The 25867-nt window shown below is 43.9% G+C and overlaps 1 pseudogene; it reads right to left on the bottom strand.

Annotated features, from left to right (window-relative positions):
• The window catches only part of LOC120063920, a 178527-nt pseudogene that overhangs the window by 26963 nt on the left and 125697 nt on the right, over positions 1–25867 (bottom strand).

Raw genomic sequence — 25867 nt, 5'->3', positions numbered from 1 at the left:
ATTTTAGTATACCTGTAATCTTTGCTCCATCTTTGGTCTCAGCTGATAAGCCAACTCCATATTCATTTTCACCAGAGACTCTGAAGTAGTACACTCCTCCCTCCACCAGGTCTGTCACTTTGTAGGTCAGACGAGGGCAGGTATCTGTGAGTCTGGTCCATCCCTTTTTGCTTGCCTCACGAATATCAACAAGGTAGTTCTTTACAGCAGCGCCACCTTCATTATCTGGAGTATCCCATGTAACTGTTGCAGAGCTCTTCGTGACATCCTTGACCCCAACATGAGATGGTGGCCCAGGAGAGTCAAGAACCCTGACATTTAATGTGCATGCGACTTTTCCAGCTATATTTTGGAGAGTCACAATATATTTTCCAGAGTCATCTCTTGTTGCTTGTTCCACTGTAATAGACGTGAATGTGTCAGTGGTATCAATACTGGCCCTCACTCTCAGATCAACAGCAGCCTTGGTCCACATAACATTAGGGACAGGCTTGCCCCTGAATGGCACAGTTAGGGTGAATGAACTGCCATCCTTTACAATGAGTGTCTTTCGCATCTCATTGCTGATATCAAATACTGGTTCCTCTTCTCTCTCTTTAGCCACCTGTGGATCCGTAGGGGGGCTTGGCTCACTGAGACCAATCTTGTTGATAGATTTGACAACGAATAGATATTCTGCTCCAGAAGTTAATCCAACGACGGTGAATTCAGTGTTTTTTGTGTTTGAAACACCGACACACCAGTCATCATCATATTCGTCTGTTCTCCTATATTCAACACAGTATCCTGTCACAGGAGCACCACCATCGAACAATGGCTTATTCCATGAAAGAGTAACAGTAGTCTTAGTTGAGTCAATAACTTTCGGTTTAGGTGGTGGAGATGGCAGGAATTGGGGATCCTCCGCCTTTGTTAATTCGGTAGGAATACTTGGGAGACTCAAGCCTGCAGCATTTTCTGCATAGACTCTGTACTCATATTCAGCACCCTCACGGAGATTGGATGCCTTGACTCTGAGGTCATACACAGGCTTTTTGTTCACGCGTACCCAGCGCAATCCAATTTTCTCTCGTTTCTCAATAACATAGCCATAAATGCTGCTTCCTCCATCGGATTCAGGTCTTTCCCAGCAGATTGTCATTGCATCACTTGTGATACTGGTGATTTCAACATATGTTGGTGCTGCAGGGACAGTGTATGCATTCTTGGCTCTGGTGGGCTCACTCTCTAGGGCTTCACCATCTCCATATTTGTTCACTCCCCTTACTCTGAAGATGTATTCATTTCCTTTAAGCAGTTTGGTGACTTTACATGTTGAAGCCTTCATATCTCCATATACTAAAGTCCAGGCGAGACGGCTGGTTTCACGTTTCTCAACGATGTAGTGCATGATTTCTGCACCACCATTTTCTTGAGGTGGTCCCCAGGTCAAAGTGCACTTCTCGGCTGTCAGACCAGTGACTGCCAATGGTCCAGAGGATGGTCCAGGACGGTCAAGGACCTTACAGTTTACAGCCAAGGACCTTGTACCAGCAACGTTCTGTAGAGTTACAATGTACTGGCCAGTGTCCCTTCTGATAGTGTCTCTGACTATCAATGTGGTGGTGCTGTGTGTTGAAGTAATCTCCACTCTTGCCTTGGCATCAATTTCTTTACCATCCTTTGTCCATGCAATGACTGGACGTGGGCGCCCAGAAATATCTGCATCAATTCTCAAAATATCTCCAGCTTTGACAACTACTAATTGCCTAAACCTGTCTTCCAACTCAATGCGAGGTGAATCCACCTCATCCTTGACTGTGATGGCACCTGTGCCCAGTGATGGCTCACTGAGTAATCCAGCTGCATTCTTTGCAATAACATGGAAGTCATATTGTACATCCTCCGTAAGGCCTGTAATGTCAAAGTATGTGTCCTGGAGATTGGCAAAATTGCATTTCAGCCAACGCCCATCTGAAAGCTCCCTGCGTTCAACAATGTAGCCAGTCAGCTTGGCTCCACCGTCATGCTCTGGCGCCTGCCAAGTAATGGAAACTGAAGTTCTTGTGATGTCAATGACCTCAAGGTTAACAGGTGGATCACAAGGATCTCTTGCAGCTACAGGCTCAGATGCTTTGGTGCAAGGTCCAATTCCAGCAACATTCTGAGCATAAACACGGAACTCATACAGCAAGCCTTCCTCAATGCCAATCACTTTGAATTCTGTTTCAGCAATGAGACCTCTGTTGATCTTTGTCCAGAGAATACTGCTATGGTCTTTCATTTCCAGGTGATAACCGATGACTGGACTTCCACCGTCACTGGCTGGTTTACCCCATGCAACCAATATGCCAGACTTTGTAGCACGGGCAACATGGAGGGAAGTGGGAAGGCCAGGTGTCTCAAAGGGGTACTGTGCAACAATTGGCGCGGAGTCCACGGCATGGCTCTTGCCGTAGCGGTTTTCAGCTGCAATACGGAACTGATATTCAGTGCCTTGTGTCAAGCGGGGAACTTTAATTGATGTTCTGGCAACTGTGGCTGAAACAATCTGCCATGTTGTAGTGGTGGTATCTCTCTTCTCCACAACATAGTTGTTGATTTGACATCCTCCATCATAGAGTGGGGCGTCCCAAGACAGTGAAATATTGTCAGCACTTACTTCATCTACTTTGATTGCACTTGGTGTGCCAGGTTTATCCAAAATGATAACAGCTATGGTGGCTGATTTCTTGCCAACTGCATTGGTTAAAGTGATCTCATACTTCCCGAAGTCCTCCCTGGTTGCATCTTTGATTGTAATTTTCGATGAATTCTTAGCTGCTAGAACATTCACCCTGGTTGTCTGCTTCAATACAGCTCCATCTTTTTTCCATGCAACCTCAGGTTCAGGTCTGCCTCTGAATGGAACATCAATCTTTAGATCGTCTCCTGCCTTGACACTGTATGTGTTGAACATCAGATCGATGATAGGTTCGATTGTAATGTCCTTTACTACGACAGGATCTGCCAGTGGCTTAGGTTCACTCTTGCCTTTGTCATTGACAGCAGTAATCCTAAATGCATATTCCTCTCCAGTTGTGAGTCCACCAATAGTTGCTTCCAATGCTTTGATCTCAGTGCATACAGTCCATTTCTCATCACACTTGGTTTGCATTTCTACTGTGTAGCTTGTGATTTTACTACCACCATCATGATCAGGCTTTTCCCATGCGAGACTCACACTGTCGCGAGTAACATCTACAACTGTAACTTTGCCTGGAGGCAAGGGGGATTGGGATACCTTGATTGGTTCTGTTGTTTCTGCTGGCAAACCCACACCAAGCTCATTGACAGCTTTGACGCGGAAATAGTAAATTCCACCCTCTGTAAGGTCATCAATCTTCATGGAATTTCTTACACAGTTATTTGAAACACTTGTAAATGCCAGTCTTGTAGTATCTCTCTTTTCCACAATGTAATGTGTGACCTTAGCTCCACCATCAATCATAGGAGGCTCCCAGGATAGTGATACAGAATCTCTCTTAATGTCCTTGACTTCAAAGTTCTCAGGGGCACTTGGTGAGTCCAACACTCTGACATTAATGAATGCCGATTTTTGACCGCTAAGGTTCTCAAGAGTCAACACATACTTGCCAGTGTCAAATCTGTTGACATTGTCGATGACAAGCATTGTGTAGGAGCTTGTGACCTCAATTTGGGTACGCTCAGTAAGAGGGCCGTCCATCTTGGACCACTTTACTTCAGGTTCAGGTCTTCCTTTGATTGTGACAAACAAACGCAGTGTTGCACTTGCTCGTACTTGGACCATTTTCCTAAGGTCTGAATCAAGTTCAATCTCAGGGGCCTCAATTCTTTCAGATGCAACAACAGACCCTGGAACATCAGCATGCTCACCAACTCCTTCAATGTTAATTGCACAGATGCGGAAATAGTATTCTGCATTTTCCCTCAGTTTTTTCACTGTGAAGTGTGTTGCTTGGACACCAGTTGATGGTGTGCAGGTTATCCATTCATCACCCCCTTCTTCTCTCATCTCAACAACATATCCTTTGATGGCTGCTCCACCGTCATAGATGGGTCTTGCCCATGAGAGGGATACAGTTGTGCTTGAGTGGTCTGTCACCTTAGGGTTGTTAGGAGGACCAGGTGAATATGTGGCATCACAGGCTTTTATGTATTCTGTTGGTGCACTTGGCACTCCCACACCAGCAGCATTTTCAGCAGATACTCTGAACTCAAAGGAATGTCCCTCGGTGAGTCCGGTGCACCTGAACCTGATGTCATTAAGTCTTTTCTTGTTGCATTTGGTCCATCTAATTCCCTCTTTATCTCTTTTCTCCAGGACATAGCCATCAATGTCTGAGCCACCATTATCTTCTGGACGTTCCCATGTAAGGACCATTGAGTCCCTTGTAATAGCACTTGCTTCAGGTGTTGAGGGAGCGCTGGGTGCCACGAAAGGATTACGTGCAATAACTGGGTCTGATTCAAGAGGTTCACCAATGCCAAACTTATTCACTGCCGTAACTCTGAAGATGTACTCATTGCCAGGCAAGAGTTTAGTCACTTTGTAGCTGATAGCTTGGATTCTGGGTTCAACTACAGTCCATGACAGTCTGCTGGTTTCCCTCTTTTCAATGATATAATGAGAACAGCTGGCACCGCCATCATGCAATGGATGACTCCAGTGAAGATAGGCTTTCTCTGCAGTCACGCCAGTTATCTTCATTGGACCTTCGGGTGGACCAGGTCTATCAAGAACTTTCACATTGACGGGAATAGATTTTGTTCCACCAACGTTGCTAAGACTCAGGACAAAGTGTCCACCATCTACTCTGATACATTCCTTGACTGTTAGAATAGTGCGTTGAATGGTGGTTTTGATCTCCATTCTTGGGGTAGTTTGGTCGATTTCTTTTCCATCTTTCGACCATGTGATTTCAGGGAGTGGTTTTCCCAAAATATCAGCATCAATAACAAATGTTTCACCAGCATGGATGACAATACAGTCCTTGAACTTGGGATCCATTGATGCTGTTGGTGCTTCAATTTCATCTTTAGCAGTAATTGCTCCAGTGCTTTCAGATGGATTACTGAAAATACCAGAAGCATTCTTTGCAATTACTCTAAATTCATACTCACACTCTTCAGTCAGACCTGAGATTGTAAATTGAGTCTCAATTACGTTTGTGAAGCTAGCCTTCATCCAACGGCCATCAGGCAGCTTCTTCCTTTCAACAACATAGCCTGTGATCAGGCTACCACCATCATAATGAGGCCTTGTCCACGACAGTGTAACGTGGTTCCTGGTAATATCAATAGCCTCAGGGGTACCAGGTGGATCACATGGGTCTCTGGCAACACAAACATCAGAAATCTTGCTCGGTGGACTCATGCCAGCAATGTTCTCAGCAAAGACCTTGAATTCATACTCAATGCCCTCTTCAAGTTCATTTGTTTTGAATCGACAGTCAGGAATGAGCAGTTTGTTCAACTTAGTCCAGAGAATGCTGTTCTTCTCTTTGCGTTCGAGGTGGTATCCAAGGACTGGACTGCCTCCATCACTGGTTGGTACTTTCCATTCAACAACCATGTTGTCCTTAGTTACTGATGACACAAATGGAGTACCAGGTGCAAGAGGTTCACTGAAAGGATACTGCACAACAACAGCTGCTGAGTCCAATGACGGACTCTTTCCATATCTGTTTTCTGCAAACACCCTAAACTGGTATTCAGTACCGGTTTTCAGCTTGGTAACTTTGATAGTTGTTCTTGCAACGGTTGCAGACACACAGTGCCATGCTACGGTTGTTGTGTCACGCTTTTCCACAATGTAATTGTTTATTTGACATCCTCCTGTGTACGCAGGTGATTCCCATGCAAGGTTTACATAATTGGAACTCACTTCCTCAATCTTTATAGGCCCTGTGACTGGGCCAGGTTTATCGAGGATGATCACTCCGATTTCTGCAACTTTTTCTCCTACACTGTTGGTAGCTGTGATTTTGTACTTGCCAGAATCCACTCTAGTTGCCTCTTTTATAGCAAGGATTGTTGATGATGCTGTTCTTGAAACATTCAACCTGGTTGTTTCTTTAATTGCCTGTCCATCTTTTGTCCATACCACTTTTGGTGCTGGGCGTCCTCTCACTGGTATTTCCATCTTCAGATCTTCACCATGTTGGACACTAAAGGTGTTGAATGCCATTACAAAACTAGGTTCAATAGTCACATCTTTAGCTATGACAGGCACAGCTAATACCCTTGTGTCACTCTTTCCTTTGTCATTAAAGGCTGAAACTCTGAACTGGTATTCTTGACCTGCGGTTAGGCCTTCTACAGTTCCCTCACATGTCTTTGTGGTTGTGGATAGGATCCATTCTTCTAATCCTGCAGGCAGCATTTCTATGCAGTATCCCATTATCCTACTTCCACCGTCATGGTCTGGTTTTTCCCATGCCATCGAAGCGGTTGTCTTAGTCACCTCAGTCAACGTGACCTTTCCTACAGGCAGAGGGACTTCTGATGTCTTCACTGGCTCAGCTGTTTCTGCTGTCAGGCCTACACCATATTCATTCTCAGCCATAACTCTGAAGTAATAAATTACCCCCTCATTGAGATCTCCCACATGGAAACTGTTCCTTGTACACTTGTTTGAAATGTTGGAATAAGCTTTCCTGGTGGATTCACGCTTCTCAACAAAGTAATGCTTGACCCTCGCGCCTCCGTCAATGAGTGGGGGCTCCCAAACAAGGTTGACAGAGTTTTTCTTAATATCTTTCACTGTGAAGTTTACGGGTGCTCCTGGTGTATCAAGTACTTTGACAGAAACAAATGCGGACTTGGAACCACTGCTGTTTTCCAGGGTCAGAGTGTACTTTCCAGCATCATTTCTGTCACAGATATCTACTGACAGTTGAGTAAAATTGGCGCCTTTCTCAATTTGAACTTTGTTAGTCAATTCACCCTCATCCTTGGACCAGCTTATTTCTGGAGTAGGACGTCCTTTGAATGGAATATTGATCCTCATGGATCCTCCAGCACGCACAACGACTCCTTTCCTTAGCCATGAATCCAGCTCTATCTCTGGGGCAAACATTGCATCTACCGGTTTTACGGTTCCTAGAATTTCAGCAGGTTCACCAATACCCAATTTATTGATGGCACATACTTGCACCTTATATTCTTGATGCTCAGTAAGTTTGGTGATTTTGAAGGTAGTTGCATTCACTCCCGTTGGTGGAGTGCATAGGGTCCATTCATCCTCATCAGCTTTGCAGATCTCCACAGCATATCCCTGGATATCGACTCCACCATCGTAAATGGGTCTGCTCCATGCGAGTGTAATGGAGTTCTTGGAAGTATCAACCACATGTGCATTAGTGGGAGGGCCAGGCTCAAAGGTTGGATCACAGGCTTTGGTGTAAGGAGTTGGTTCAGTTGGTTGGCCGACTCCTGCAGCATTCTCAGCAGATAATCTGAATTCATATTCATGATCCTCTGTCAGGCCTGTCACTCTGAAGCGAAGGTCTGTGACTCTGCGTTTGTTGCATTTTGTCCATCTGATTCCAGCTCTATCTCTCTTCTCAACAATGTAACCAGCAATGTCACTTCCACCATCAACCTCTGGGCGAGTCCAGCACACATTCATGGAATCCCTTGCGATATTGGCTATTTCCAATTCTTGAGGTGGTCCAGGAGTAACAAATTGATTTCTCATTAAAACTGGGGCTGATTCAAGAGGTTCACCAGTACCAAATTTGTTGACAGCCATAACACGGAAAATGTACTCATTTCCCATCAGAAGCTTTGTGACTTTGAACATTGTAGCTCCACAATCGCTAGCAACCACAGTCCATGCAAGACGGCTAGTCTCTCTCTTCTGAATGACGTAGTGGGAAATGCTGCTGCCACCGTCAGCTCTTGGAGGAAGCCAGGAGAGTGAGCATTTCTCGCATGTGACATTGCTGACAGTGAGGGGTCCCTGAGAGGGCCCAGGTCTGTCCAGTACTCTCACATTGAACGTTACAGTTTTAGCTCCAGCAACATTAGTTAGAAGCAAAGTATATTGTCCTCCATCCACTCTGATAGCATCTTTGACAACAAGCTTTGCTTGGAAATCTGAATTCATAATCTCAGCCCTTGCTGAATTCTCCACTAATGCTTCACTCTTGAACCATTGAACTGTGGGAATTGGCTTTCCTTGTACAGCGGCCTCAAGTGTAAATGTTTCCCCAGCATTGATGATAACAACCTGACTGTACACTGACTCAACTTCACATTTTGGAGGATCAACTTCATCCTTTGCTGTGATGGATCCTGTGCTCTTAGAGGGCTTGCTGATAGACCCAGCGGCATTCCTAGCTATGACTCTGAAGTCATATTTGCAGTCTTCAGTTAGACCAAGAACTGTGAATATGGTTTCAATGACATTTGTGAAACTTGCCTTCATCCACCTTCCCTCTGGGAGATTGCGTTTCTCCACCACATAGCCTGTGATCAGACTGCCACCGTCATCCTGTGGTCTTGTCCACTTCAGTTTCACGGAGTGCCTGGTTACAATGATAGCCTCTGGGGTGCCAGGAGGATCACATGGGTCACGTGCCACATATCCCTCAGAGAGTTTGCTGCATGCGCCAATGCCAACAATATTCTCAGCAGACACTTTAAATTCATATTCAATACCTTCCTCCAAAGGAGTAGATTTAAATCTACAGTCTTGGATGAGGGATTTATTGATCTTTGTCCAAAGGATACTGTTCTTTTCCTTTCTCTCAATGTGATAGCCAAAAATAGCACTGCCTCCATCTGAAATTGGTTTGTGCCATTCCACAACCATGTAATCCTTAGTGTATGAAGATACGTAAGGTGTTCCTGGTGGTCCTGGCTCCTTGAAGGGATACTGGGCAAGGACAGGTTCAGAATCAATAGCATAACTTTTGCCATATCTGTTTTCAGCACAGATCCTAAATTGGTATTCTGCACCTGTTTTTAGATTTGCCACTTTCAGGGTATTTCTCGCCACAGTGGCAGAGACTACTACCCAGTTGGTTGTGGTTGTATCTCTTTTCTGGACAATGTAATTTGAAATTGGGCAGCCACCAGTGTATGAGGGTGGTTCCCAGGTAAGTGTGATACTTTCAGCACTGATGTCATCCATCTTGATTGGGCCTGTTGGTGGGCCAGGTTTATCCAGTGTGATTACTTCAATGGTGGCATCTTTGGAGCCATGCATATTGGTAATATTAATACTATACAATCCCCCATCGTCTTTTGTTGCTTCTTTGATGGTTAGATGTGTATTGCGTGCACTGTCGACAACATTAACTCTTGTGGTCTGTTTCAGGGCAGCACCATCCTTTGTCCATGTAATGACTGGTTTAGGATGTCCAGCAATTGGAACTTCAATCTTCAGATCATAGCCGACTTGTACACTGTACTGTGTCAATTTAGGTCTTATGTCAGGTTCAATGACAAGGTCCTTTACTACTACTGGATTGGCCAGAAGTCTAGAGTCACTCTTTCCTTTGCTATTGACCGCAATTACTCTGAATTGGTACTCCTCTCCTTGGGCTAAGCTACAAACAGTAGTTTCAAGGTATTTACATTGAGCACATAATGTCCATTTGTCACTATCCCTGGATTGCATTTCAATCTCATAATGGCTTATTCTGCTGCCTCCATCATGATCTGGTTTCTCCCACTTAAGTGAGACACTGTTACGTGTCACGTCCAGAACTGTTACTTTCCCGGGAGGTTGAGGTACCTCTGAAATCTTTAGGGGTTCTGGTGTCTCTGCAGGTAAGCCAATGCCCCACTCGTTTTCAGCAAGAACTCTGAAGAAATAGATACTTCCCTCCACAAGTGGTTCAATCTTCCACGACATCTTGTGACAGGATGTGACAGGGGAATACACTTTCCTAGTGCTTTCGCGTTTTTCAACATGATATTGCTTAATTTTAGACCCACCATCCAAAATAGGTGGCTCCCAAGTAAGGGTGACTGAGTTCTTTGTTATCTCCTTAATAGCGAAATTTGCAGGCATACTAGGTGAATCAAGCACTCTGACACTGATGAAGACAGATTTAACTCCACTGGAATTCTCTGCAGTAACAGTGTACTTGCCAGTGTCAAATCTGTCAACGTTTTCAATCAGAAGTGAGGCGTAACTGCTTGTATTGTCAATCTGTGCTGTCTCCTTGAGTTCTCCATCAGCTTTTCCCCATTTCAGTTCAGGAGCTGGCCGTCCCCTAACAGGAACAAACAACCTAAGAGCGCTTCCAGCTCTGACATTAATCATCTTCCTCATGTCAGCGTCAAGCTCAAGATCTGGTGCTTCCAATTTCTCCTCTAGAAGAACTGATCCAGGGACATCTGCATGCTCACCAACACCAACCTTGTTTATGGCACAGACTCTGAATTTATACTCGTGCTTCTCTAGTAGTTTTGTAACTGTCAATTTAGTGTTTATGATTCCAGCAGGTGGAGTGCACATTGTCCATTCATCAGATGCTCCTTCACAGGCCTCCACTAAGTATCCTTGAATCTCACAGCCTCCATCATAGATAGGTTTTCCCCATGACAAGGACACAGATGTTCTTGTTGTGTCAGTCACTTTGGGATTATTTGGTGGACCTGATGTGAAGATAGCGTCCAATGCTTTATAGTAAATAGTGGGTTCACTTGGTTTACCAACTCCAGCAGCATTCTCAGATGAAACTCGGAACTCATAGCTGCGGTTTTCAAGAAGACCTGCTACTCTGAAGCGCAGCTCACTCACTGTGCGCTTATTGCATCTGGTCCAGCGCACACCTTCTTTATCACGCTTCTCAATGACAAATCCAGAAATGGCATTGCCACCATCGTTTTCAGGTCTTTCCCACGTTACCACCATTGAATCTTTTGTGATGGTAGAGACTTCCACATCCGTTGGTGGATCAGGTGTCACAAATTGATTTCTGGAAATCATTGGCTCGGATTCAAGAGGCTCGCCAATTCCGTATTTGTTGACAGGAATCACTCGGAAGACATATTCATTTCCAGGAACAAGTTTTATGATCTTCAGATTTAGAGTCTGCACTTTAGGTTCAACCAGAGTCCAAACCAATCTGCTAGTCTCTCTCTTCTCAACAATGTAATGAGAAACATCACTACCTCCGTCTTGTGCTGGTGGTCTCCAGGCAATACAAGCCTTTTCACTTGTGACTCCATAGATAGAAATTGGGCCTCCTGGTGGACCAGGTCTGTCCAACACTTTGACATTGATGTTCACTGCCTTCTCTCCACCTACATTTTTCAAAAGTAGGATATATTGGCCTCCATCAACACGGATTGCCTCCTTAACACTCAAAGATGCTTTAAAAGCGGTGTTCTTTATCTCAAGGCGTGCAGCATCTTTTATTTCTATGTTGTTCTTCATCCAATGGACTGAGGGCACAGGTTTGCCAAAAATATCTGCACAAAGGTTGAACGATTCACCAGCCATCAGAACAACTGTTGAAGAGTACTTTGAGTCAATCTCTATTTTGGGAGGATCAACTTCATCCTTTGCTGTAATAGACCCAGTGCTCTCTGATGGAAGACTAAAAACACCTGCTGCATTTCTTGCAATGACACGGAACTCATAGCACTGGTTTTCAACTAAGCCAGTCACAAGAAATTGGGTCTCAATGACATTGGCAAAACTTGACTTCATCCAGCGCCCTTCAGGCAGCTCTTTCTTCTCCACAACGTAGCCAGTGATTTTGCTACCTCCATCTAACTCTGGCTTAGTCCATCGGAGAGTGACAGCTCCTCTTGTGACAATGACAGCTTCAGGCTTGCCTGGACTGTCACAGGGATCTCTTGCTACACGAATTTCTGACAATTTGCTAGCTTTGCCAACCCCAACAATATTTTCAGCATAAACTCTGTACTCATATTCGATACCTTCATCAAGACCACCAAGCTTGAACCTTGAGTCTGGGATCAGCTGTTTGTTTTGTTTCACCCAGAGGAGGCTGTTTCTCTCCTTACTCTCAAGGTGATATCCCAAAATCTTGCTCCCACCATCACTACCAGGCTTCTCCCATACAATAACCATGCTGTCCTTTGTAGATGATTGTATAACTGGGGTCCCTGGAGCGCTTGGGAGATTGAATGGATATTGAGCAACAATATTTTCTGATATAAGTACTGGACTCTTTCCATATCTGTTCTCAGCAGCGATCCTGAACTGATATTCACAGCCAGTCTTCAACCGAGCTGCTTTAATGGTGGTTCTTGCAACTGTTGCAGACACAATCTGCCAATTTGTGGAGGTAGTTTCCCTCTTTTCTACTACATAGTTGTTAATGGCACAACCACCCACATATGTAGGTGGGTTCCAGGACAGTACCACACTGTCAGAAGTGACTTCATCAAGAGTGATTGGGCCAGTCGGAGGACCAGGCTTATCAAGAACAACAACCCCAATGTCCACTGTTGCTTCACCAGCTGTGTTTACAAGTTTGATGGTGTACTTGCCCACATCTTCCCTACTGGCTTCCTTGACCACAAGATACAAATGTGTATCAGTGGCATCAGCATTGACTCTGGTTGTTTCTTTGAGTGCGACACCATCCTTGAGCCAGGTCGCAACTGCTTTGGGACGAGCAGCATATCGCAAATCTATCTTGAGATCGTCTCCTGCCAATACACTGAATGTGGTAAACAGCAGCTTGAATACTGGCGCAATGACAAGATCTTTGGCTACCACAGATACACTAAGTAGACGAGGATCACTGGTTCCTTTTTCATTATGTGCTGACACACGGAACATATATTCTTCACCCTGTGTCAGTCCAAGAACAACAGCCTGTGTGATTTTTGCAACTGCACACTGGGTCCAAGTTTCACTGTCTTTGCCCTGCATTTCAACAATATATCCTGAGATTCTGCTTCCTCCATCATGATCTGGTTTTTCCCAAGACAGAGAGACACTGGTGCCTGTAACATCAACAAGAGTTACTTTGCCTGGTGGAAGTGGCTTCTCGGATACTCTGACTGCCTCAGGAGTCTCTATTGGAAGGCCAATGCCAAATTCATTCTCAGCCAGAATTCTGAAGAAATATGTGTTTCCTTCCTCCAGGCCACCAATTTTCCAGCTGGATTTAACGCATTGAGCACAAACTGTGGAGTAAGCTTTTCTTGTTGATTCACGTTTCTCCACAACGTAGTTTCTAATTCTGGAGCCACCGTCAATAAGGGGTGCGTCCCACATGAGTGATACTGAGTCTCTGGTGACCTCCCTGATTATGAGGCTTTGTGGTGCTCCAGGTGTGTCCAGCACTCTGACATTCACATATGATGTTTTGCTTCCTGAGGCGTTTTCCACTGTCAACATGTACTTTCCACTGTCAAATCTGTCAACATATTCCACCATAAGAGCAGTAAATGATGATGTGGTGTCAATAGTTGCTCTCGTAACAGGCTCTCCATTTTCTCTGGACCACTTGGCCTCAGGAGCTGGTCTTCCTTTAATAGGTACAAAGAGTCTCAATGTGCCGCAAGCTCTAACGCAGACAACCTTACGAAGCTCTGCACCAAGGTCAATTTCAGGAGGAAGCAGCCTATCCTCTGCAATTGGTGTACCAGGCACTTGTGCTGGCTCTCCAACCCCTTCACAGTTAACTGCACAAACGTTGATTTTATAATCTTGGTTTTCTACCAGGTTAGTGATGGTAAATGACGTACCAACTAATCCCTTCTTAGGGGTTTGAATTGTCCATTCATCTTCCTCAGGTAGACAGGTCTCCACAATGTAGCCAATGATATCAGAACCACCATCGTATACAGGTTTGTTCCATGCAACTGTAATGGATGACTTGGTTGTGTCCAAGACTCTTTGATTTCCAGGTGGTCCAGGTTGGAAGATTGTGTCTACTGCCTTGTAGAATTCACTTGAAGGACTTGGTGTACCTAAACCAGCATTGTTTTCTGCAATGATTCTGAATTCGTATTCATGCCCTGGTGTGAGCCCCGATACTTTGTACCTCAGGTCAGTAACAGTCCTCTTGTTGCATTTAACCCAGCGAAGACCGGTTTTGTCTCTCCTTTCAACAACATAGTTGAAAATGCTGCTTCCACCGTCTTGATCAGGGCGTTCCCAGCAAACAACCATGGTGTTCTTTGTGATGGTCGTCACCTCAGGTGTTGATGGAGCATCAGCTGGCACATATGGATTTGTAGAAACCATTGGATTGGACTCAAGGGGCTCTCCAGTTCCATACATGTTGACAGCCATAACTCTGAAGATATATTCATTACCCTTCAACAACTTGGTAACCTTAAACCGGTTCACTTGTAAGTCTGACGCTACATTTGTCCAAGCAAGTCTACTTGTTTCACGTTTCTCAATGATGTAGTGTAGAATCTTTGCACCACCATCATGTGATGGTGGCAACCATGACAGTATACATTTCTCAGCAGTGACATCTGTTACAGCAAGTGGACCATCTGGAGGTCCAGGTCTATCAAGAACCTTAACATTGAAGGTATGCTTTGCAAAACCACCAGGATTGCTGGCAGTTAAAGTGAATGTGCCGCCGCACCTTCTTAGAGAATCTTTGTTGACTAATGTTGTAGAAAAGTCATAGAGTTTGATTTCCAACTTTGCCGTATCTTCAAGTTCCTTCCCGTCTTTGGTCCATAGCAGTGTTGGGATTGGTCTGCCTGTTACGCTGGCAGCAAGTTTGAAGACATCTCCTGCTTTCACAACCACAGTACTATTATAGATTGTATCAACTTCAAGTTTGGGCACTTCAATGTCATCTCTGCAAGTGATTTCCTCTGATGGTAGAGATGGCTTACTGAGAGCACCAGCTGAGTTTCTTGCCAAAACATGGAACTCATAAGTAGCATCCTCTGTGAGCCCGCTAATAGTGAATGTTGTCTCAAGGACGTTGCTATAGTTGGCCTTAAGCCAGCGTCCGTCTGGGAGTTCTCTCTTTTCTACTTGGTACCCAGTTATTGAGAATCCTCCATCACCTTCAGGTTTTGTCCACTGAAGAGTCACCTCATGTCTGGTTACATTCAATGCCACTGGTTGGCCAGGTGGGTCCACTGGATCCAGAGCAAAGGTAGTCTCAGAATGCTTGCTTGCCCTGCTCAAACCAGCCATGTTTTCAGCAATAACGCGGTACTCATAGGCGATTCCATCCACCAAGCCTGTTGATTTGAACATGTTCCCTGCTACAAGTGCTTTGCTGATCTTCTGCCATAGGATACTGTTCTTCTCTTTCCTTTCAATGTGATATCCCAAAATTGGGCTTCCACCATCGGACGCTGGTTCATCCCAGCTAATAGTCATGGAATCCTTGTTGAAGTGGACGATTTCAGGAAGGCCTGGTTGTCCTGGCACATCGAATGGATAAGCAGCAACCACTTGTTCTGAGACTATACAGGGTCCAATGCCATACCTGTTCTGGGCTTTAACACGGAACTGATATGTGATTCCTGTTGTGAGACGGGCAGCTTTGAATGTCGTACGGATAACTGTTGCTGCTAATTCAACCCATGATGTGCCTGTGGTTTCTCTAGCTTCAACAATGTAATTGTTAATGGGTACGCCACCATCATTCTCCGGACCTTCCCATGACATGAGAATGTAGTCACATGAAACTTCTTCAAGCTTAATTGGTCCAGTAGGAGGTCCTGGAATATCGTGGACTTCAACAGTAATTGTCTCTGTCGTTGTTCCAAATATATTCTTGCCGGTCATCGAAAATGTACCACCATCGGTCCTTTTGATCTCATTGATGTGGAGAGTAGTTGAAGTTGCAGTAGTATCAGTGTTGATTCTCTGTGTCTGTTTAAGTGTGTCCTCTCCTCTCTTCCATGAAACTGAAGGCCTGGGGCGACCCAGAACAGGAATTTCAACCTTCACGTTATCACCAGCTTTAGCAATGACCAAGGACTGGTAGACTCCACGCAGGTCAAACGCAGGTGCTGCTGTTTGTTCTCTAATGATAGCAGGTCTGCTTTCACGTGGATCACTTCTGCCAGAGCTGTTCACTGCCATGATGCGGAACACATACTCCATATTTTCAATGAGATCTGTGGCTGTGTAGTCAAGAGCTTTTACAGTTCTCACATGGGTCCATGTCTCTGTGTCCTTCTTCTGTGCTTCAATAACGTATCCAGTAATCCTACTGCCGCCATCATGTTTTGGCTTCGTCCATGCAAGGCTTGCGGTGTCCACTGATACGTCAGTGACATACAGATTTTCAGGGGCAGTGGGTGCTTGGGATGCTCTGATTGTCTCAGGTGTCTCTGCTGGCTCGCCGACACCCAGTTCATTTTCAGCGGATACCCGGAAGTAATATTCAGAGCCTTCATCCAAGTTGTCATACTTGAAGGAACATTTCTGCCAGGTTGTACTGATTACTGTGTAAGCTTTTCTTGTGGCTTCTCGCTTCTCAATGACATAGTTAATGATCTTTGATCCACCATCAATGATGGGGATTTCCCACTGCATGGTGATGCTTGTTTTGGTGATTTCACGTGGTATCAAGTTCACAGGTGGTCCTGGTGAATCCAGTACTCTGACATTAACGAATCCGTCTCTCTTACCAGCAACGTTTTCTAATGACAGCATGTATTTTCCGGCATCATATCTTGTGCAGTCAGGGATAACCAGGAGAGTATACGACTCTGTAGTATCAATGTGTTCACGGCCACCTTTGCCAAGAATGGCATCATCTTTCAACCAGGTTACTTCAGGAACTGGACGTCCTTTAATTGGTACGAAGATACGAATGGATCCACGGACCCTGACAACAAGGGTTTTTCTATACTCAGCATCAAGCTCATAGTCGGGAAGTGTCTCACGGTCCCCAAGTTCAACAATTTCTTCAACCTCTGCTGGTTCACCAACTCCCTCTGTATTTATGGCTCTGACTCTGAAATAGTAGTTCCCACCTGCCTTCAGGTCTGACACAACATATTCTGTAATTCTCAGTCTTGAGACGTCTGTGACCCAATCGTCATGTCCTTCCTTTTTGTGCTCAACAATGTATCCCGCTACATCCAGGCCGCCATCATAGTGGGGTTTACCCCAGTTGAATGTGGCTGTTGTCTTGGTGGTGTCAGTAATTCTTGGGTTAGAAGGAGGTCCTGGTGGATCTAAAAAGAAGACATATATCAAGACATATCACCTGGTATTATTATATAGATCTATTGGGTTTCACTTCATAATAACGTTCATCACTAAGCCATTATAAATTATATACAATTCACATTTATTTATTTAAATTTTATTTAACCTTCATTATTTACCAGGTAGGTCAATTAAGAACACATTCTAATTTACAATGACGGCCTAGAATAAATAATTTGTTTTGAAAATGACCCTTTGTGTTTACTTACATACAATATCCTTTGTCATCACATGGGCAGATGGCTCACTTGGTTCCCCAAAGCCAGCTTTGTTCTCTGCAGTTACTCTGAATTCATATTGAACACCTTCCGTCAGTCCTTGTACTTTGTAACGTAAGTCAGAGACCGTTTTCTTCGATGCTCTCACCCATCTCATTCCTCTTCTCTCTTTCCTCTCAACCTGATAACCTCTAATATCACTTCCGCCATCTTTAATTGGCCTCTTCCAGAAAATGGTGACAGCGTTCCTGCTGACATTGTCAATCTCTGGGACTCCGGGTGGGCCTGGTGGGCCTGGAGAAAAGGAGGAGCAAAATACATTAACAATGATGTGGAAATAATTACAGTACCGTCAATAGAATATTCTGAATATTCATGCAGCTTACCAAAGCTGTCAACCATTTTGACTGGGCCGGATTGTGTCCCATCACCAGTGCCATACTGGTTCACTGCAGACACACGGAAGATGTACTCATTGCCCTTGATAAGCTTGTTTGCAACAAATCTGCAATCAAAGATATTTTCAGCAAGTTTGGTCCAGAGAAGACGGCTTGTTTCTCTCTTCTCCAGTGTGTAGGATTTGATTGCGCAGCCACCATCCTCTTCTGGTGGCAACCATGTCAATGTGCACTTCTCAGCTGACACACTGCTAGCTTCAATGGGGCCTGGAGGTCCAGGGACATCAAGAACCTTGACCTTAACATGTTCTTCTCTGATACCGAAAGGATTGCTGGCTGTAATTGTGTACTCTCCAGTGTTCTTCCTGCTGGCATATTTAATAGACAACGTTGAAGTAGTTGGAGTGCTTGTGATTTGGACAATATCTGAGGTCTTGAATTCTCTTCCTGCCTTGGACCACACAGCTGTAGGTGGAGGTTTGCCAAGGATCTTGGAAGCAGATACCACAATGGTGTCCCCAGCTCTGACAGAGACACCTTCCTTCATGTCTGGATCGATAGAGATGCTTGGTGGTTCTGTGAACAAATGAGGAAGATAAATTAGGCTACTTTCCATGTCCTAGTTTAGTATGTATTTTATTGGCTTTGTCTTGAAGTAGTAAAAAACAAATAACATACCATACTCATCTTTGCAGATAAGGGTATCCGTTTGCTCTGAAGGAACACTGATTGCGCCAGCTGCATTCTTTGCTCTGATTCTGAATTCCATGCTGCTGCGTTCTGTCAGGTCTGGCACAGTAAACGCAAGGCCTTGGACATTGATATGATTTGCTTTCATCCACGTCTTTCCTGGCAATTCCAGTTTCTCAACCAGGTAGCCAGTCAGTTTGTGTCCACCATCGTACTTGGGTGCAGTCCACATAAGTGTTACAGTGCTTCTGGTTACATTGATGACATCAGGCTTACCAGGAGGATCTGTGGAGGAACAAAAAATCCAGTAAGTTAGCAAGATTAGCAAGATAAGAGAACATGTTGAAGGATATGATATCAATAGGACAGAAAGAGAAAGACAATGAAACAAAACTTACCAATTGGATCAAGGGCGATGACTGGTTCTGTTGCCCTGCTTGGCCTTCCTAAACCGGCCGCATTCATTGCCATGACTCTGAATTCATACTCCAGGCCTTCAATTAGTCCAGTCACTCTGCAGTCCTTTACCCTAATAGGGGTCTTAGTGGCTCTCTTCCACATCAAGCTGTTCCTTTCTTTGTATTCGACATGATAGCCTGCAAAGATAATAATAATAACAACAATACATTATTATTTACCATTCAGCAAATGCTTTCAACAGTAATATCAGGAATAGTTCATTGTCCATGTCCATTTTCCTTACAGTCCATGGAAATTCTATGGATTACTAAAAATACTGTTTGCATAATTACCAGTGATTGGTGAGCCTCCATTTTCTTTAGGTTCAGTCCAATTTAAAATGGCCGACTCATGGCGAATGCTCACAATCTCTGGTGGTGCAGGTGCATCAGGCACATCTGGTGAAACAAGAATGTTTTCAGTTTAGTGAAATTATTGCCATATAATACATATATCAATCAATCCTCAGTCCTAATAACTCTTTCTTTCAAACATTTTATTTTATATTTTCAATGTATGACAAGAACTCACTGAATGGATGCTGAGCCACCACTGGGTCAGATTTGAGGCATTCTCCAACTCCATATTTATTTTCTGCGAACACTCTGAAGATGTATTCAGTACCATCATGGAGCCTGGTAACTCTCATAGTATTCTTCTGGATCGCAGATGCCACAGTAGCCCACTTGTTGGCCGTTGATTGCCGCTTCTCCAGAATGTAGTTGGATATTTCAGTGCCACCATCATCCTTTGGTGGACCCCAATCCAGAGTGATTCCATCGGCAGTGATTTCATCAAATTTGAATGGTCCTGTTGGAATTCCTGGTTTTCCAACCACCTTTATCTGCATCTTTGCTTCTTTGACTCCTGCAGTGTTTCTTAGCAGGATTGTGTAATTTTCCGCATCACCTCTCTGGCAATCACGGATGAGCAAAGTTGTCAAAGTAGGTGTAGATTCAACTGACATTCTTCCACTGTCTCCCAGAGAAACATGTCCCTTCTTCCAGATGGCTGAAGGAGCTGGTTTGCCAACAATAGGTACGTTGATACGGACTGTGCTTCCCTCCTTGGCAACATAACACAGATCTGGGATGCCACTCAAGTCACAATCAGGTGCAACTGCAAGTTAGGAACACAATGCTTATTAATCTATGAACCAGATAAAATTATAAGTGCAGTAATGTAATGCTAAAATAGAACACATTTATGCTAGAAATATTAGGAACAGTTGAAAAAAAACTTGAAGATTACCAATAGATATACCCATGCATTTTGATATACCCATGCAGATATGGCCATGCATTTTGTCTCCGGTGTATTTTATGAGTGGTTTAATAGCCTAGCTAATTAACACTGGACTTCTGGACTTACCGATTTGATCTTTAGCGATCACAGTGAGCTCCGAAGGTGGTCCATCTCCAGACTCATTTATTGCTTTCACCCTGTAAGAGTACTCCTTTCCTTCTTTAAGTTCAACCATCACATGTGACATGACCTTTCCTTTCACTAGCTCCGTATACTTCTCTTCACCTTCCTGAAGCTCCAGAAGATAAGCACTGATGTGACTTCCACCATCACTGATTGGCTTTTTCCAGCCAATATGAATGGAATCTTTAGTGATCGACAGTGCCTTAAAATCTATAATTGCTCCAGGTAGTTCTGAAATCAGATAACAAGGTCATTTGATTATTAAAAATCTAACTAACAAATGACATTTAACATCTAATAGTTAAAAAAAACAAATGATCACATCCAATAAACCATACCTGAAGCTCTTACAACTCCGGCAGTCTCACAACCTTCTCCTATACCATAGTTATTTTCAGCCAAGACTCTGAAACAGTAGGCCTGTCCAGCTTCCAAGTTAGGAATCCTGAAAGTAGATTTGGGGCATTCGGCTATGACACAGGACCATGCCTTTCTCTCTGCAAGACGCTTCTCAACAATGTAACTCTTCACTGGGCTTCCTCCATCAATCAGAGGAGGATCCCAGCCGATGGATGCATGGTTCAGAGATGTTTCCTTCACAATTAGATTCAGTGGTGGACCAGGAGTATCTATAGAAAAAATTATACATTATATTATTTTATGGCATTATGTAGTAGGTAAAACCAAATTCTGTTTCTCAAAATAATATTATCTCAAGACAAGAATCATAGCCTACCTAGGACCTTGACGACGATAGTGTAAGACTTCTTTCCGCTCTCGTTTTCAAGAGACAAAACGTATTTGCCAGCATCATATCTGTTGATATCCTCAATGTACATAAGGGTATCCCATTCGGTCGTTTTGATCATGATTCCTGCTCGTTCTTTGAGGTTGGCATTGACCTTGGTCCACACCACCTTGGGTGGGGGACGTCCTATCAGTGGCACATAGAGTCTCATTGTGACTCCAGCTCTCAGGACCAGTGCCTTGCGAAGGTCAGCATCCAGCTCAGCATCAGCGGCAACTACAAGTTAAAATAGAAAATAGTAGAGAGTTAGACAAGACATGGATGTATTTTAGTTGAATAGATAGTAGTGCATTACATGCTTATTTCCAATTGTGTGGGCTACTTAGATTAGTTCTGCACAGACTTGAGAGTTTTATGTCTACGTACTCAGGATGTCTTTGGCCTCGTGTTTCCCAGGAACTTCACTTGGCTCGCTGTATCCGATCTTGTTCACAGCAAAGACACGGAACACATATTCTGTTTTATCAATGAGACCAGTAACCAGGAACTTGGTTTCTTGCAGATTTTTGGGCACATTGCACTTCGTCCAGTCTGCTGCATCAGCTCTCTTGCACTCGACAAGGTAGCCAAAGATTTCACAACCACCATCGTAAGCAGGCTTGGTCCAAGACAAGCTAATGGTGCTGTGTGTTGAGTCGACGACTTTAGGGAAAGCAGGTGGTGCAGGTGGATCTGAAGATGGAAGAACATAAGATAATGTCAGCGAGAAGTGTTGGGACATGTAATCCTTAATGATTTAAGTGAGCAAATGTTGTAGTAAAACTTACACACAGGATCCACGGCAAGGGCAGCATTGGATGCATCACTTGGTTTGCCAAATCCAGCTTTGTTCATGGCAATCACTCTGAACTCATACTCAGATCCCTCTGAGAGCTGGGCGGCTTTTATGCTCCTGTCAATCACTGGTTTACGGTTGACTTTAGCCCAGTTGAGCTCTGACGCTTCACGTTTCTCAACCATGTAACCCAGAATGGTAGCTTTACCATCATCAGCAGGCGCTTTCCAGCTGACAGTCATAGAATTGGCTGTAATGTTGGTAATAACTGGTGGCTCACTAGGACCAGGAACATCTGCAAATGAGAGCGAGAAAGAGAGAGAAGGAGAAGAATGAGAAAACATTTAAACATTGCACAAGCAGAAGAAGTTCCACTGTTTCCAACTCAATTAAACTAAAATATTATATATATATATAAAAATATACAAATGTATATTCAAACATGTTTGAAATATTACCATATGGATTCTTGACCATGACAGGGTCGGTGAGGATGGGGTCCCCAATACCATACTGGTTCTCAGCACTGACCCTGAACTGGTATTCATGGTCCTGCATCAGTTTATCTACTGTGCAATCAGTCAGTTGACCATGGATATTGGAGGTGACCAGAGCCCAGTTCGCTCTGCTGGTTTCACGTTTGTCAATGATGTAGTTGATGATTTCAGAGCCTCCATCTGCAACAGGTGGCTCCCACCTCATTTTAATACGGTCCGCAAACACCTTGGTGACTTTCACTCCGGCTGGTGGGCCTGGTTTGTCTAAAGAGAACACATAGATTATATTACACATCAACATTGATTCTGAGTATATTCATATTTTATTCTGTATTCTCTTGCAGACCATCACAAACACATTCATATACATTACACTAACATATCTCAAGCCGTTATAAAGAGTTTGAGTATATACAAATACAAAAATAAAATGTATTAGCATGAAGCTACAACATCAGTTTGGAATTTGTGCACAATAATAAAGACACATTTAGTTTAACTGTTATTATAATTTCACATACCTAGAACCTTGAGCTTAATATTGGCATGTTTAGTGCCATTGGGATTTTCAGCTAGAATAGTGTACTCTCCAGACTCCTTCCTTGCAACAGAGAACAATTCCAGAATATGTGTGTGTCTCTTCTGTGTCATCTTCATCCCATCAACCAGTTTCAATGGAACACCATTTCTCTTCCATGTAACCTTGGGCAGTGGTTTTCCAAACACTACAGCATCAAAGGAGACATTTTCTTCAGCCTTCACTATGATCATATTCTTCATGTCCTCTCCCAGCTCGACCCTGGGGGGAACTGGAGAAACAAGAGAACATCACATCAAGTAAAAGGTCTGTGTTGACCATGCATCCACATTTATTTTGAATCATTTTGGGATTTAAAAAATTGCATTTAGTCATTAGATGGATTTAAAAAAAAAAAATGTTTTGTCAATGTTCTGAAGGAGGAGTGCCTTACCATTCTCTGCAAACACTGGAATGGCATCTGAGATCTGAGAAGGCAAGCTGATGTTGATTGCTGACTTGGCGAAAACTCTGAAGTGATACTGGGCTCCCTCCTCCAGGCCAGTTACAACATAGTCTTCTGTTTTGACGTTCTGGCAGTTGGCATTGCAGCGAACCCATTTCTCTACTTCTTGACCAATCTTCATGTACTCCACATAGTACCCAATGAGCTTGCTACCTCCATCATTTTGGGGGCGAGTCCAAACAAGTGAAACAGTGCTCTTTGTCACATCCATTACCTCAGGTTTACCAGGTGGATCTAGAATAAGAAAATGACAACAGTTTTAATTGACAGATTGCAGATTTCAAAGCCAGTGAGGGACACGGTAAGCCGCACATCACATGCTCATAACTTACCGATGGGTGTTCTTGCTGTGACCCAGTCAGTCTGTTTGCTTGGTTTACCCTGGCCGGCCTTGTTGAGGGCAGACACCCTGAATGCATATTCCAGACCTTCCATTAAGCCTGTGCAGTTGTATTCAAGTCCGCGGACAACAGACTCATTTGCTCTTACCCAGAGAAGGCTGTTCCTCTCTTTACGCTCAATGCAGTATCCGGTAAGAGGACTGCCACCGTCAGTTGATGGGGTCTCGTAGGACAGAGACACTGCTTCACTCTTAACTTTCGTGATACACAGATTTCTGGGCTCGTCTGGGACATCTGGAATTAGAATATGGAGTTAGTTTGCAAGATTAACAAACATTTTGTAAAACAAATTTATTGTACATAATGTACATAAGAATATTGCCTAGATTCAATCAGATCAATGTTAACCGGCGACAGTAGACACCCGCATAACGAATGTTCTTGTGATGGGGGAGGTGGAACTGCATAGGAGCCGTCAAATCAATGAGAAGCTGCTCTTGCGATCATTGTCACAAAGCCACACCCGCCCCACTCGCGTTAGATGTTCAGAACAAGAAAGTGTAGGCTATATAGCAATAATTACTAAATAATTAGGTTTTCTATCAACGAGGTGTAGATTACATCTCACATTCCAGTGTTTGAACTTGTAAACCAGGCTGCATGGGTTTGACTCCATGCAGCCAATGGCGATGTCTACTTTGGGTATAATACCAGGAGCGACTTGTGAAATTGACAGCTATAACACAGTTCCACTTTGGACACCGTCAAAACCACCACTATGCGGATGTTGGATAAAGCGGCTCTGATTGAATCGAGGCCTAGATTACTTAGAAAATCATAATTCATTGTACAATAGGCTTTTTTGGGGTGGTGGGGGGACAATGCTTATATTTTGTCTTCTTTAACTCACCGAAGGGATATCTAGCGATACTTTTCTCTGAATAGATTGGCTCCGAGATGCCAAATCTGTTCTCAGCTCGGACACGGAAGCCATACTCCATTCCAGGGGTAAGCTTGCCAACTCTGTAGCTGGTTGTGGTGCATGAGCCAGAAGCTATGACCCAGTCTCCTCTGCTCACATCACACTTCTCAATGACGTAGTTAGTGATGTTGCTTCCACCATCCTCACTGGGTTGGTTCCACTGGAGTGTGCAGGCATCAATATCAAGCTCAACGATCTCCAGGGGAGCGTCAGGAGGCCCTGGTTTATCTGTGCGATGAAGACATGTACCAACAGCATCCATTTAGGCTATGCATTCTGGCAGTGTATTAGTCAACTATTTAGAGTTTCCTCAATAAAACTTACCCTGTACTATGACTCTAAGGATCTGGCTTATTTTGGCGGTGCTGTTCGCAGCAGAAAGACTGTAGTAACCACTGTCCTTTCTCGAGACGTCTTTCATGATGAGTGAAATGCAGTTTGGAGACTTTTGCACCATGAGACGATCAGATGTCAACAGATCATCGGCTCCTTGCCTCCATTTGCAGAATGGTGTAGGTTTTCCAGCCACAATAGCATCAACTCTCATTTTCTCTCCTGCCCTTACTGTGACAATATCAGGCATGATGATCTTTGGTGCCACTAAAAAAGAGAGGAAAATATGTTCTTAAAATGAGGACTTTTTTGAATACCAAACTAAATCCAGACAAGGTAATTCTGGGATTAAAAAATATATATTTGCGACTTACTCAGCTGCTCCTTGACTTCAAATACTCCCTCAGCTTCTCTTGCCAAACTGGTTCCAGCCACGTTTCTTGCTGCAACCCTGAACTTGTACTTTGTGCCCTCTTTAAGTCCAACGACTACAATGGTTAAGTCTTTAACAACGGAATATGGTGTCCATTTGTCTTCAGGTTCGCCATCCTCTTTGTAATCAACCATGTAGCCATTGATCTTAGCTCCACCATCCCTCAAAGGTTTCAGCCATCCCAGAGTGGCACTGTTCTTTGTCACTTCCAAGACATCCATCTTCTTGGGTGGATCAGGTTCACCTGTTTAAAGAAATGTGAGATTTATGTGAATCAAAACACAAAACAATAAAATCCACTTAC

This window comes from Salvelinus namaycush, chromosome 19, assembly GCF_016432855.1.
Source record: "Salvelinus namaycush isolate Seneca chromosome 19, SaNama_1.0, whole genome shotgun sequence".
In the NCBI taxonomy this organism is placed as follows: domain Eukaryota; kingdom Metazoa; phylum Chordata; class Actinopteri; order Salmoniformes; family Salmonidae; genus Salvelinus; species Salvelinus namaycush.
The sequence above is the reverse complement of the archived record's forward strand: the minus strand, read 5'-3'. Positions and strand labels throughout refer to the sequence as shown.